Source organism: Harmonia axyridis, chromosome 3 (assembly GCF_914767665.1).
Source record: "Harmonia axyridis chromosome 3, icHarAxyr1.1, whole genome shotgun sequence".
Taxonomy (NCBI): domain Eukaryota; kingdom Metazoa; phylum Arthropoda; class Insecta; order Coleoptera; family Coccinellidae; genus Harmonia; species Harmonia axyridis.
In genome coordinates this window covers 35,185,258-35,201,208 of record NC_059503.1, presented here as the reverse complement: position 1 = coordinate 35,201,208, position 15,951 = coordinate 35,185,258, and the positions used below count along the sequence as shown (strand labels likewise).

At 33.3% G+C, this 15,951-nt stretch overlaps 1 long non-coding RNA gene across 1 annotated transcript in view; it reads left to right on the top strand.

The window, feature by feature from the left end:
* Positions 1-2,118: 2,118 nt before the first annotated feature.
* LOC123674904 overlaps positions 2,119-15,951 on the top strand; it is a 46,347-nt gene continuing 32,514 nt past the window's right edge. The window contains exon 1 of the long non-coding RNA XR_006746720.1: positions 2,119-2,506. This is a non-coding gene — a long non-coding RNA (uncharacterized LOC123674904). The remainder of the gene's footprint in view (positions 2,507-15,951) is intronic.

Sequence of the window (15,951 nt, the reverse complement as noted above, 5' to 3'; positions counted from 1 at the left end):
CACTGCCCTTTTCATTGAAAGTCATTTGTGAAAAGCAGCTTCGGAATGAAATTAAGATTTTAAATTCCTTGTGTGCATTTGTGGTATATCAGTAAATTTGGCCTTTTGCATGAATTTACAATTTAGACATTTTTTCTCTTTCGATATTCGATACTCTACGCCTCTTCCCTTTAGTTCTCTGAAAATTGTATCCTTGAAAGCACCGTAATAGTCTTCTGAATAACTTTCCAAATTTATTCTAGACACTTCATATTGAATGGTTTACCCTATGTCCAATCAAAATTATATTTGTATCTATGTAGAAAATAATGAATTATTTATTTTTTGTGATATTGTTGATATTTGAGAGTTTTATCCAATAGTTTATGTTCATTCTCAATTGTAATTTTTTTTTGTGGTGAATCCTTGTAATTGGGTTATTCCTGTTAGGTTTCCTGCTTATGTTAAATAAATAAACATAAAATTTTGATTGACCGATCAACTAGTTGATTGAAGTTTGAAAACTATGGAAGTGTCAAAAATGAAATTAAATTGAACAGAGAACAAATGATTCAATCGAGGAAACCACAATTATATTCCTCGTCTTAATTTCCACCACAAACGCTAAATTTTTAATTACAAATTGATTTCTAAATGGAAAAGCTGTATGACCGCACCTGTCAGCAGAGTTTACCCGCGGCAGAACTTGAAAGCTTGAAAGCCAAAAATTACACTAACTTTGATAACCAGTATTTTTGATGGTCTCATGAAATAGTTTTGTCAAATACTATTCATGCATTCAATTTTTCCTGTGAAAAAAAATTGAAAAAACACAAAGCAAAGTTATATTTTCTCAACAAAAAGCATTCGTGTAGGTGCAAATTCCTCATCTTCGACTCTGATTTTTGTTGCAACCAGCACTCATCCAAATATTACTTAGCAACGTATTCTTTCGATTGTTTTCGGAAAAATTAAATGCCCTCATGGTATAATTTACGATAAATGTTTTATAAAAGACACCATAGGTCTTCTAGTTTTATTTTCTTAGATTTATTATTTATTTAGGTTTAGGCATTGTAAACATTCCTCATCTACTGATATTGCAAGATATGTCGCTCGCCATGAGATATTTTGATTTTCAAAAAGTCGAATTATTTGGGATTTAAAAATCTGTGAAACTGAGTTATAAACACTGTTTCTTAGCTCTAATTCATAGGCCAAGACGACGCAATCGATTTCGTAAACCTAATCAACATTAGAATGACAAATCCTTGAATGACCGTTCTTTTCAAATCCGAATTGATATTTCAATTTTTTTTTACAGACCTACGTTATTAAGTTTCTTATTCGATATTCTACTTGCATTTTCATGGTTCTGATAAAGCTATTGAATCAGAATTTTGAAGAATGCTTGAAATTTTTATTTTTCATACACTCACAAAATCTAAACGCGATCAGATGTATGTACTGTCTCGAAAATACTAGGTTTTTATGACGGAAATATGGGGTGAATTTTTTTCTATATCAAATTTTCTGGTTATGGTGATTTGATCAACATGAAATTTTGCATGAAACTTGAAATTGTTATTTCATATCGAAATGTGTCAATTGATGCCGATCCAATCTGTATTTTGGAAATTTTCAGGAGAACAAAATTTATAACGGCAATATTTTAGAATCCCTAGTCAACTCAGTTAGAAAATTTCAAATATCTAGGCCTTTCCCTTTTGAAGTTATCGCGTTTACGGCCGGACAGAATTGAATTTGAGAACGAATTTATATCCTTTCGTCACGATGCATGTAATTTTAGACAATTATAGTCATCCGTTTAGCCAACGAGCACTCGAAAACTAACCAAGAAAATCAATTTAACACTCTGTATATATCTTAGGTATCGTCATTTCAACCTCACACCCAGTAAGGCAAACGAACCGAAACGGTAACACAAACCTTTCTAAAACCGGACAATAATTGTATCCCGGCACATATCATTCCCAGTCCATCCTATGCAACTGACCATTCTTCAGGAACAGGTTTTCCGAAGCCCGAATCGCAATTTCCCATCAACCCCTGTTTAAAAACGAAAAAATACTCTACTATCAAAATCGAAGGGGACGAAAAAAACAGTGGTCATTCGAGAACAGGTTTGAGCACCTTGGACCGTGTGAGAAAATGCAGTTCAAGAAAGGGTCAGTACCGACCCTTCGCGCGATTACCACCCCTATCGAGTAGACGATTAAGGACGGTCGAGGTCCATCGGGCTACTATTGATACCCTTTTTTCACTTTGTCCATTTTTCGTAACCTGATTTTCGAGTTTTGTTAGTTGTATTCGATTTTTCGGTTACTTTAGCGATCGTCGCAGTTGATATGGTCAGTCCGATCTTTGATTTCGTGGTTGTAACACCGTGGTTTTGGCTGGAGTCCAAATCAAGACCATCATGAGTTTTTAAAAAGCCTAAGATGTCGTGAAAAAGTTACAAGTTTGGATGAAGATTTCAAGAAAAAACCAATTCCGGAATTTCACTGTAAGTTGATTGTGATTTATTTTCATGGATAACAATCTGATGGATTTTTGTGATTATACGGAGTCTCATGAAGTAATCAAGTCAACAATTATCACAGTTATTTCTATCTTTCTACATTAGCTCCTATTTGAATATTTCATTCTGAAACAACATAATAAATTATTTCAAGCATTTTTCAGAAGTACCTAAGTAGTGCATTTTTTATTATTGAGATATGCAGAATGTTTTTGGAATAGATATCCTGATTTCATGAAAAAAAAACAAGTCTTTTCTTTAATAGAAATCGGATCTAAATTGACCTTCTCTCTTGCAATCTCAAACCTGAATTCCTATTTGATACATCGTGTAATAAGGTAAACAAAAATTAAGAAAAACTCTAACTTGCCACCAGAAACTTCTGAACGTTCTTTTAAATCCAATTGCCCTCTTGGAGACCACACAACTGAACATAGCTATTATATGAGTTGTTGTCGGTTAGTTAATCTCGATGAGGTGTTCTTATGATAAGATAGCATAAATATGTTATATAGGCAAACTACATATCAATCTAATCAGAATTATTGTTTTTTTCATGTTTTGCTTGAATTTTACATGGTTCTAGTGGCGCGAACGATATGGAATTTTGTGTACAGCTTAAAATCATTATTGTTTATCCAAATTCAATTCGGTCGTATCTGTTATTATTTTTTTTTTCGATATTCTTCCCTAATTGAATGGTTTTGTTAATAGGACCAACGAAAATATATGCTTCAAACTTGAATATTGTCTCGGAAAATTTAACTAGGTCTGTTATCACTAAAATATTCGGTTTTGTTTTCTTATATTCTTTTTGCATTTCCTCTAGTTCCCTTAACACAAAATTTCGCACTGCTATATTTTCTGTACCTCTATTCTGATGTAACATTCAATATCTGAGCCTTCCCTGAAAATTAGGAGCTTCTAGGTTAGTTATTTAGTGTTTGTGGCCGGACGGAATCGCAGAATACAAACTGTCATCGTGGCGAAATGATAGAGTGATCTGTTCAGGGAACGACCTCTCAAAAGATAAATTTTTGTTCCTTATATCACTTTTTGAATTCGTATTATGCACAGCCTTCGAAAAATCATTTTTGTTTTTAACTTACGCTTCTATTCACTCTTGTTTGCAACCTTTTACATAACCGTCTGAGTGAACCACCAATAATTACTTACTTGTAATGAGTTTGAAAATTTTTCAGAACAGCTTGTTGTGGTATAGAGAGCTTTAGTTCAAATCCTTAAACCTCTTAATTTTTCGAATGAAATTCTATGAGATTCGTATTCTTGTTGAATAGCATGATAACGTAGTGTAAAATCACGGTGAGAAAATGAAACAATGATTACTTTGTTAGTGAAAAGTCAGCACTCGCTTGTCCACTACTAGAATAAGTGGAAGATTTTTATTAGGTTTTCGCCACAGTTTCTGTAGAGATCACAGTTTCTCGCGAAGAAATATTTATCTTGATACCCGCCAGTGGAAATCGAAAAAGCTCAGCAATAAGTAGGAAGGCAATTCAAATTGAAACTGGAAATGCATTTGAATTTCTTCATTTCGGTTTAATATAGGTAGGGATAAATTGAAACGAATACAATTTTTCAGGAAAGTTAATCCGGAAACATATTCCTATGAATTTTTGGCTCGGTACTTGGTGGAAGTATAGTTACTTTTCAACCCTTCATTACTTAGAGTGGATTTATTGTACGTGTAATTATTTCACCGAGTAGATCCCAGGGTATTTTTTCAATTTTCATCAATTAAAAAAAGAAACACGAACAGAAGACATACGAACAGGTGTTTCAACCCATAAAGAGTAATTCACAAATTACATCCGAAATACAATTCATATTATAATAATTTCAAATTAACCAAAGTGCAGTATTTTAACACATAACTAAAAAACACATAAAAAAAACCATATTTCGTGACAGCTTTTGTTTCGAAATTTTTTCATGAAATACTTATAAAATGAATAACTTTATAAATTTCCATAATCTGCTACCCCAAGAGCTCACGACGGCCAGACCTTCATCATCTCATAAAAGCTGAAAGCTTTTCTGTGGATGTCCCCTACACAGGTAAAGACAACCACCGACTGAAGAGTTTCGGTGGTGGTTACTTTGGCAGATAACAGGTAGTAGGTAAAGGTGTTTATAAAAGCACCTCATATTAATTGTATAAAGCTCTTTTTTTTTAATTTTCTTCGGCATAATATTGCCGGACACTTATGACAGTTGATACCCCCTACCAGACACCCCTGAAATTTTATAATTACACTCATACTTTCGTTATAGTATAAAGCCAAATTTTATACAAGGTGTTTCATTGGGAAACGAAAATACTTCACAAGTGCATAGGTGGCACCAAGGCGGTTCTGGAGATACCCCATTTATTGGGTCTTACTCTCTTCGTAGCCAAGATACAGGGTGTTTTAAGAATTTCGCCCGTTTCTTTTTGAGGCCATATCAAATGAACCACCCGGTATATTATCTTCATTTTTGGCAAATATGTTCCTAATTGAGAGCCCAAACGTGCAATAACCGCCTTGAAAATCCAGGTCCGGGTTAACAAAAAATTATGAATCGTTTGAATCCTCGAAACAACACCCTGTACATCGGAATTGTGGAAATCTGTTTTAATATTCGAAAACACCACTAAAAACTAAACTGAGACGTGTACTTCAAATTTTCGCGCAGACAGTTTTACTGCACAAATTTTCAAAGTAAAAGAGAAGTTTTTGGGAACTTGGATACCTGAAAGTGGTTTGAAGTGACTTTTAACAATGAATCATCAAAAATATTAAATCCATAATTATTTCAACATTATTTTCATTTTCACATTGGTTTTTTTTTTATTGCTGTATACTATTCCAATTAATTCTTTAAAATTTAATATAATAAAACAAAAACCAAAATTATAATATTCACAAAATTTGTATTATTTGACTCAACGGCCAAAAACTTCAATACAGAAAAATTTCTCAAATGATCCACTACACGACAAAAACGAAACAGAATTATTTATGGAACGTTGAATTTGGTAGAATCAGGACTACTCAACAACACAAAAATAAAAAGAAACATCAAAAAGACCGTTAAACTGTTACTTGCCCTTATCCCGCTGGGCTAGATTGGTATATTCAGTTTTAATAAACTCCTTTTCAACTTTTCACAGGAGACGTGTAATTCTTTTTTTATTCACTTCATCCCCGAATCGCGCACTCAAAGCCAATCTATTTCTTTATCAAAACAAAATTGAAACTCTATCAAAAACCCCTGTTTTCCTACTTCTGTGTCTGACCTAACTCGTCCCTTCTTAAAGTAAAACAATTTCTATCTACTTTCTTGAATACTTGAAGTTCCTTGCCCTTAATAAAAATTACTCTGATTCTTAAAAAAAATTGTTTTACTCTTAGTCCGGTTCCGCGACCAACGTACTATTTCCGTTACTATTGACTCCCTTGAGTCCCCGATCGATACTGCCTTATGTTTCTAATCCATTCTCCCAATTGATCTCTCACAGATGGGCTTAGTTGAGGGAATTGAAAGCCATTTAGTGTTATTTACCAAATATTTTCCAAAGAATTATTCCGTTCAAATATATAAGATCATAATAACTTCGTATTTAACCTTGAAAGACAAATTTAAAAACCGTGTTGACCATTCAATTTATGTGGCATTAATGATCCATATATTTGAAGTCCGGGACAAAGAAACAGCTGAAAGATCTTATTTTGAGTTATCGACAATTCGAACCTCTTACACTACGTGGAATTTGGTTCGATTTAATTTGGAAGGTTTTACCAATTTCAGATTTTTTACAATTTTAGGGTGTCTGGAAGAGGGTGGCAACTGACATAGGTGTCTGCCAATGGATGATAAATTTTTTTGAGTTATCCCGAAGAAATTTAAAAAAATTGAGCTTGTTATTTTAACGAATTCAAGGTGGGTACTATTTTAAACACCTTCACTATCTGTTACCTGCTAAAGTAATCACAACCCAAACTCTATAGTTGTTGGTCATATTTACCCATGTAGGGGAAATGCACAGAAAAGTTTTCTGCTTCCATATAATTATTAAGATCTGGCCTTCGTAGGGCAGTGGGCTCTTCTTCTATATGGAATCACCTGAAACAGGATACTTCAAAAAGGCATCATTATAAAATAAACAAAATTATTTCATTCGGGAAAAGCAATAATGCTATTTGCCCCTGTATGCTTCCAGGATTGATGAACAATTGATATTTGCATGTAAAATAAAAATCATTAGATCATAAATCGGCTGATCTTGAGGATCAGGTAAAATCTACACGCAAAAGAAAATACCAATTTTCAACAACAAATTAGGACACATTTGTAGGTAATGCTATACTGATTCCGAAATATTTTCAAGATAAATTATTACATCCAGCATTTTTTTCAATTCAATTGTGGAAAGAAATTCCCAACAAAAAATCTTGAAAACATATTCGCATAATGTTTAAACCCATACCATGAACAAGTCGATTCCTCAAATCGTATAGGTGTATATTACGAGAAAATTGACGATTTCCTATAAGCCCTAATACAAATTGATTAAATTTTCACCGCTCTTATATATAATCTTATTAGTCGTTAATTTTATATTAATACCCCTAGACACGGCAGGGTTCTTAACCACCGCCGTGTAATTTTCGACGTCTTGAAAGCCTACTCAACCCCCAAACTACTCATAGGGCTGAAGGGGCGAGTTGTTGGTGAAAATGATAGTTTCATTAATGAGAGGGATGGAAAATTATTTATAAGAAGATATTATAAATCTAAAACGATTTTATTGTTTTTTATTATTGGCTGCACGATATACATGGTTAGAACTAATTAGAGGAGCACTATACAGGGATATCGAAAACCGTTAGAAATACAGGGTGGCTTGAAATACAAAAAAGTTGCGCTATTCAGGAATGAGTGTGTTGGTGTAAACAGATCCAAAGTATCTCCAATAGGTACCGAGATATCTCAAAAACCTAAAAATCGAGATTTTCTGTTTTTCCCATTTTTTTTTGAGATAACTTCACGAAATTGGGTTTGTAGCCATTATCCAATATAGCGATTCTAATAAAGTCTTCATATTTTTTCAGTTTTTCATTGTTTCAAAGACGTGGTCAATTTTTTTTTCTTATGAACGCCATTGGTTCCACTTATGAGGTGATTAAGAAAAACATTACGAATTCAACAATGTATCACACTCTAGAGAAATATCAAGTCTAGCTATGCAAATTTGAACTTCCTTTTCATTTTTTAGTAGTAGTAGGCTGATGCCAGAATTGTCAAATAACGTAACTTTTTTCCAATTTAAGCCACCCTGTATTTTTAACGGTTTGCGATATAACTGTAGTGCTCCTCTAAATAGTTCTAACCCTGTATTATATTTGGTTTGAAGAACGCTTGAGATTTTGATAATAGAAGTAAAATTCGGGATTCGAATAGATATCTACGGGATATTTTCGAATGAAAAAAAATCAAGTATTTCGATTATTGAAACTTCTCAAGATATCTCTCACATTTCGAGTGGAAAGATAACACAAAAATAGTTTGAGAACCGAGTAAGTAGTAGGCCACTAGAATCATCAGATATTTATTTTCTATTCCTCAGGAATAGAACCGAAAAATAAATAGTCGATTGTTCAGTTTATTGGGAATAGTATAATTTGCGTTTACAACCGATGATAAAGATGATGAACATAGATACTTCATGCTATTCCATTAAAAAAATCCTTTTTAAAAGTCAACTCATTAGAATGTTATACCTGAGTATTTCTTCAGAGGAATTCTTTTCGAATATTAAAATAAATTGATTGTTGTTCGATTAATTTTAGTCTAAATATGAAAGGTCATAATTCATTGTGTACAATAGTGCTATCAACTACATAATTTGATATATTTTATTGAATAACTCAGTCGTTATTGTTTCTCCAAAACATCCTGTGTGAGATTCATAACCCGCAAGCTATATCCAATGATTTTGCATATTCAAAGTTTTTCAAAATCTTAATGAGTGACATAATTTTCAATTTTATAATAATTTTTTCAAATGGTATTGAATGTTCTAAATATGTGAGAAAATTATAAAATTGACAAAAAAAAGTTATTCCTGGTATCATAAAAATTTGATAATTTTTTGATTTGATCGATACAATGAAACTGCAAATATCTGATGGTTCATTCCGTAATTGCTCTGTCATATTTCAACATTATTTCATGGAGAATTGAAGCCTATAAGGTTCGTAAAGAAGACATAAATCTAAGAACATTTCCACCCTCGTACTCTAAAAGCCGTACAAATATTCCATTTTGCCTGGCTGAGGGTGACATAAGAAAGGGCGAAAGACACAGGGGGTGGCTGCACCCCCTCCCAGCAGAAAGCAAAGTAATTTCGGAACGTTGGATGCTATATAATTTAAGGGTAGGAAACAAAAGCAACCTAAGATGCAATTAAAATCCCGAGATTTCTATTGGCCAAGTCAACAGTCGTGTAAAAGCACCCCTAGAGTGGTGGAAATAGGACAGAGTTTCCTATGGCATCCCGTTTATAATGCCGTGCTAGCATTTTGCTTAATGTTTCTCATTTATAAAGCTTGCTGCTACGATTTTAATTCCTTACATAACCAGAGAACATGGCAGTGGCGTAACTTCGAGCCTCGTTTTCTATCAAACTCCACAATTTTCAGCATTTCTGAGTTAAACAACCATATAAGAAGAAAAATATAAGTTATCTTCCAACTTTTTGCACCAAATTTTTTTTTCAATGAAATTGGTAGAAAAGATGTTGGATCACAATTCTAACAACAAAAGAAAAATATGAAAGCATACCTAATTAATATTCTCGAAAGATTCAAAGATTTCATTTCATCAATCATGATGTTTTTTTCGAATAATTATATGCATTTACAATTTGTCGTCATCAACTCTGAACATTTCTCCAACCATCGTCTATCGCATATTGTGAGATTCAAACATATAATAAAGTATCAGGAACCGTGTATCTGTATATTTAATTTACCAACAATCTGTACGGACAATAAGAAAATACTAACAGAATAAAAATAAGCATTTTCTACAACTTTTTGTTTCTATGGACAATGGAGAATGTACAATAAGTTCAACAAAAAATTATCCATAACAAAAAATAGAGGATATAAAGTTATAGAAAAATTTCATCGCAAAATAGACGCTTGAATAATGGAAAACTCATTACAGATCAAATAATCTATGTAGGTTGATAAGAAATTGAAGTAAGTACCTACCTATAAACATTCACAGAAAAAATGTCGAATAGGTAAGATTTGTTGTCATTCAAATATTGTTCATTTCTTGATTTTGCTTGAATTTTCTATTACTCTGATGGCTGGATCGAAATGAAATTTTGCACGAAGCTTGAAATTTTTATTTCGAATCTGCACGCGAAATCTCAGTAGTATGGAATCATTTATCACTAAAGTATTTTTCACCGATACTTTTCTGAATTTTTATTATTCTTCTGGACTTTTGTATGCTTCTGGCCTCAAGATCAACATGAAATTCTGTAAGAAGCTTGAAACACATCTATAATTGCAAAATTTCGTCTCCATAAAATTTGTATTTTTGAAATGAACTTTTTTAAAGGAAAATCGAAGGGCTATATGAACGAACCACTAGTCGTATTCATGCTTTCAGGTTCTTTCATTTGAAAGTTATGTGTTCACTGAAAAACGAATTCGTCATCAGTTTGTCAACCTTATCATTCGAGACCATTCCATCCTCAAAATTCGAAAAATACAGATTTCATAAATAAAATATGAAAAAGTTGCCTTTATAATTCCAACGATCATAGAATGAAATTCGTGGAAAATTATGCCTCATGCCCGGTCCAGATCAAAACCTACGACACTGCCGTCGACGAAGAGAGAAACCCCCAAAGGCGAGTTAGATAAGGAGGAAAACAAGCCGGAAAATTCGTTTATTTCTGGTGAATTATACAAACAAGAAGTTTAAGGCAAGGAAAATACATTTTATGTATCTCATCACAGGCAAAACGTCTGAGAAGCTTCTACAAATAAGTCTGGCAATTTGATAAGGAAATTAGTGTTTATTCTAGGAATGTTTACTTTGTTCCGGGAAAATCAGGCACTGATTAGGATATCAAAAAAAAATGAAACCAAATCTGTACAGACTCGACTGAATGAATTTTTTCACTTTTTTTTCTACCAAATTTTCTATGGAAGATTATTGAATTTTTTGTTGGGGATTCACGGATTGGCTTGATTTTCAAGCTACTTGATTTTTAGCAGTTTTATTGTTTTGTCACATCAATAAGAAAATGATGAAATGAGAAGGAACCTTGCAGAAAATAAAAGAACCGAAAATATCAACTTTTTTGAATTAGAAACATAAATTAAATCAATATAAATCATAAAAAATTGAAAATTGTAAAAAAATAAAGTTTCTTAATAGTGAGAAACCTCTAGGCTTTGTTTGATTTCATAATTTTCCATCCAGGACACATGATGCATCTTATACATTTGTCAACTAACCTAGTGCGAGTTTCTGTAACTGTAAGAGCAGCTCTGTTCTGGAAAAGTGAAGATGCTGGCGTTGATAAAAAATCCTTGGACATTTTGGCCAAGTTTGGAAAGATATTTCTGAAACTACCAAAATCTCCCAGTGAATTTCATATAAAAAGTGAGAAAACTACTAATAAAGTCACACTGGCGAATGCTTCAGGCTCTTGGCGCTCGAGTAATCCCCTTATTTAGTCTAAGCGTGCACGAGATTGCAGAAATATATGCCGTACGACGCGTGCATATCAAACTCAAGTAATATCAAGTAGCTTTATATCAAGTCAAGCAATAAATATCTAAAATCAAGTCAAGTCAAGCTCAAATATGTAATACTTCAAGAGCTTGATTTTCAAGTCAAATAGTTGCTTAAAATGTCAAGCTACTTGGCTTAATGAATTCCTAAGTACTTACACTATTATAATGCCCAACAGTATTGGATGTGATATTACCATTTTGTCAGATACATAGGGTAATATATTAAGAGAGGCGTCGATTATTATAAAAGTTGTCAAAAAGTTATACCTATATACAATGAATTCGAATTTAAATTTGAATGAAAATTGAATAGAAAGTAACGGTAAGAGTCACGTTGGCGTTTACTTACTTATTTTATCATTGTACAATGAAATACATAGTACAGGGTGTCCCAAATTCGATGCTGAATTGGAAGATTCTACGGACGACATTATGAGTCAATTATGAAATAAACGTATTTCATTTTGAATAATGTTTGACAACGAGAAATGCTCTTTTTAAGAAATGACAATTTTCAACGTCGTCACCCTGGATCTCTAAAACTTATCATATGATTGAGTTTGACCCATGGACTTTGTTGTTCAGGAGGTCACATTATACAACATAAAAAATTTCAGAAAAATTAACCGGTAACAATTTTTCCATTAGGCTGTTGCTTAATGTCCTTTTCGGTGTCTTCTCAAAAGAATTTAATTAAAAAAATTAATGAACTTTCAAATGCAATTCGCTTACTTTCGTACAAGACAATGAATCAGAATCAGTCAAGTAACAAGTTACAAGATGTTAAAACCGAGCTGGTCTCATGATCGAACAAGCTCCCGATTACCCAGGAAGTCTCAGCCCTTCCAAACCTCCTTTCAGAGCGGGGTTAGCGAGAGGAATTCCCGTAAAAGTTAATAACTCGAAGAACGGGTAAAATAAGATAGATGGGATGCCATTTTAGTTCCAAATTTTGCCTTCGTGCATTTCATTGTGAGCCAAGTCGCCATTCTCGGTACTGGAGCCGAGTTCAAAGGAGAACGCCGCTCTACATAGTCGGTCCGCTCTAATGAATGTCGCTCAAAGTAAAATTAAACTCCTTGAAGTTTCCTACATTCGCAAAATTGGTAAAATTATCTGTGAGAAGTTTCTCCAGCGCGTGCGAATTTCCGGCCTTATTTATGAGTCGACGGAGGAGACGGCGTTGTTGGCAAGATTCCGAGAGTTGGTTGGTACACCTGAAAGAGCTCTATGAGCTATTTCTGATGCCGTAGATCTCATCTTCATGAAACAATTAATTGTTACACATTATACAGGGTTTAGTTCCCCGATAAGAGGTTTCATTTTGACTATCTTGCTATTTTGACAGCTGTCATCTTTTGACATTTGACAAGTAAAAACTACGACATTACTAAAAACCAGGGATGTTACCGAGCTTCGATTCCGATTCCGATGAGTAGAAACTTCAGATTGAAATGGGGCTATCGTTTTTCTGCTCACCAGTTGGCTCCACTATTGCGTGAAGTATTGTAAAAGTTTGATCTAACTGTTCCTAACATGAAAATTCCGTTTCAAGTTTGATCCGGGCGTGGATCAAAACACATATCATTTATTGTCCGCTTGGTAACATTGTATTTTTCTATCTCAAATGTAAGGTTTTCACGTTTTTTAAGGAAGCAATAAGTTAGATTTTTCTGGGTGCATGCCATGCCATATCTGTTTTTTTAATAAGCCATTCAAATGCTCTTTAAATCTTTTTATTGCATAGCATTCACAAGTTGAGAGTTTGCAAATTGTTTTCGGCTATTTACCATCAGTACACTCTTATATACTTCTTTTCCCTTCTTATTCGGTGGCAATATTCATGAAATTTTAAGATAATACTTTTATGTTCTCTGAGTGAACTTGCATTTTAGAAAAAAATTACTTATTGTGAGAATGAATCTCTAGAGCCACTAAGTACTCATTCATCATCATACTGTACCTCCTTCTATGAACAGCACAGTCAGTTATTCCCAGATTGTAAACTCTAAGAAAAAAGTGTTAATATATACTAGAAAGTCAGGAGAAATACTTATTAAAGTAACACTACAGAATAAACATTCCGAGGACCACTAAACAGTAAAAACTATATCGTTTGCTATCACTTCATCTACGTTTTCATTAAAATTATTATTCCTTTTATAGTCTTGGAGTCTGTGAGAAGAAAAACCAAAGCTGTAAACTCAGTAGATAAGCATACTTTCGAGAATAAATGTGTCTTGGAACAGTGAATGAAGTTACCTTGAAACTAACCAATCCACTTAATTTGGTTCTCTTTTTCAACTCCACTTTCGAAGCAGTGAAATTCATTGAATCAGAATTTATGATTGCAACAATTGATCTTAATATTTATTAAAAACTACACACAACAGCGGCATGATTGATGAAAGATCATCAATACATAATCAGCCCTCTCTGTAACTCGAATAGAAACGGACGAATCGGGTCGTAATCTGAGAATTCAGAATATTTCAGATTCAATCGCGTCCAAATTTCGTATTTTGTATCCAGTTCTTCTTCTATTGCCAAATGTAATTCGTAAGTGATATCCATAGTAATTCTATTTGAGTTACAGAATACCAATTCGAAACAATTCTGGTGCATTTCTATTCGATCCATACCATCTCTATTCGATTTGAAGTTACAGAATAGGGCTGAATGACATTTGAAAATTCAAAATATCGTAGAACTCACCTAAAATCGTTTTTTTCTTAGATCATTTCGAATAATTAATTCAATTTATGTTTTATTGAAATTGAAGAGACAAAATAAGGTTTGAGTAATTTGGATTCATATTATTTTTAAACTTGAAAGACATCCTCCATTTGCCTCCGATTCCGATTTCAGTTCCGATTTCGATTCCGATTTATATAAACAAATCGAAAACTCCGAAATCGTTTCCAGTTCCGGTAAATCGGAACTTTTCAGGGAAGATTATGAAAAAAAAAATTTGGAAAATGTTATGGTGGGTATTTATTGCAAATAAAAAACTCAAAAATAAGACATCCATCAACAAGATGTATACCTCCTTAAAAATTCTTATCTCCCAGGCTCATAGAACCCCAAGGCCCTGCCAGTATTTACATCGACTTCAATTGTCAATTTATTCAAGACACGCTCTCACAAATTGCTTAATTCAATCAGAGGGGCTCCGCTGTGGGCCAAGCCAACTTAGATCGGGCGTGCAACCAGCTTCAGCTGTCTTCTGTCCTTAGCCGGTTCCTTTGGAGAGTCTTCGAATCTAATTTGGGATTGTCTTTCTACGAAATTCCCTGCGACTGATTCGTACATACGTTTCGTACACTTTGACGGTTTTCAAGGCTCGCTAGGGACCCGGAGTTCGTCACCATTGTTTTCTGGATTTACGAGGTGTGTTCAGAATTCCACAAATGGGAATTTATGCCATGTATATCTCATTGACAAAGCTTAAGCAACTATTTTGAAGGATAAAATGAGATAAAAAAACTTGGATTTCAACAACAATCGATATATATATATGTATAGAAAAAATATATATGTGTTTGTCCTTATAACATTATTACATCAATTAACTGATCCCATTGAAACTCTAGGAAATTGTTCACTACATTTTCGATAAGGTTCTTGGCATAAAACAATGCCGTAATGATAATAAACTTGAACGAACTGGTACAGTTGACATTGTAGTCAGGCTGGACTCTCGAAAGCACATCGATTTCAGTTTGAAATCGCCCTGTGAAGAGGAAGAACCTCAAGAAGGGTGCTGGATGTGGTGCTGCTAAAGAGGAAGCAGAAGATTTAGTTTCATTTAGCTTTTTGGAACGAATTAGATCTTTTCTAATGCATTTGTGGAAATTGATATGGATCAGACAATATCTCAATGAGTTCCCTTGAATGTTTTTTCTCAATCATTGTAACATATGACGGGTTTAGCAATGGCATAACCTTGCGGATGGTGTATCCACCTTGAAAATGCACATATAATCGAGCAATTTATAAACTTTGCGTTGTCAACTCTTTGATATAGTGCCTTTGTACTTATTTTGATTGTGCGTATTTATTTCATTCGTAATAAGAATTGGTATTGGTTGTTTTAGATCTAATTTTCATCTACTGCACTCATGGTTATCAGCATTCATATAAATATTGAATTCATAAAAATTTGGATGGGCCATAACATAACCAATCTACCAGTAGACAAATTTTTCGGAATAAAATATCAAAATCCAAACAAATTGTTCTGTCGGTCTACCATAGAAATTTTTCTTCAATTCGTTCATACGATTATTAAAATAAATTGATTGGTATAACTATTTTTCAATATTTTGAGAATCACATACTATGCCACTGACTTTCTATAAAAACTAAAAAACTAAAAGGTTGCTGAATATTTTCTAAATCAAATCCAAGGAATTCTTCAATGATCCAATTAATTGTTATCGAGAATTTATGTTCAAATCGAGAGTATATTCGAAAAGAATATATGTACCTAAAAATAAATTTCCTCTGTAGGACTCAAATCAAATCAAATATACACATCCTCCTACAAAAACTGTTGCCTCGAATGAAAAGGATCAGAGCAATCTGGAAAACTTGTTC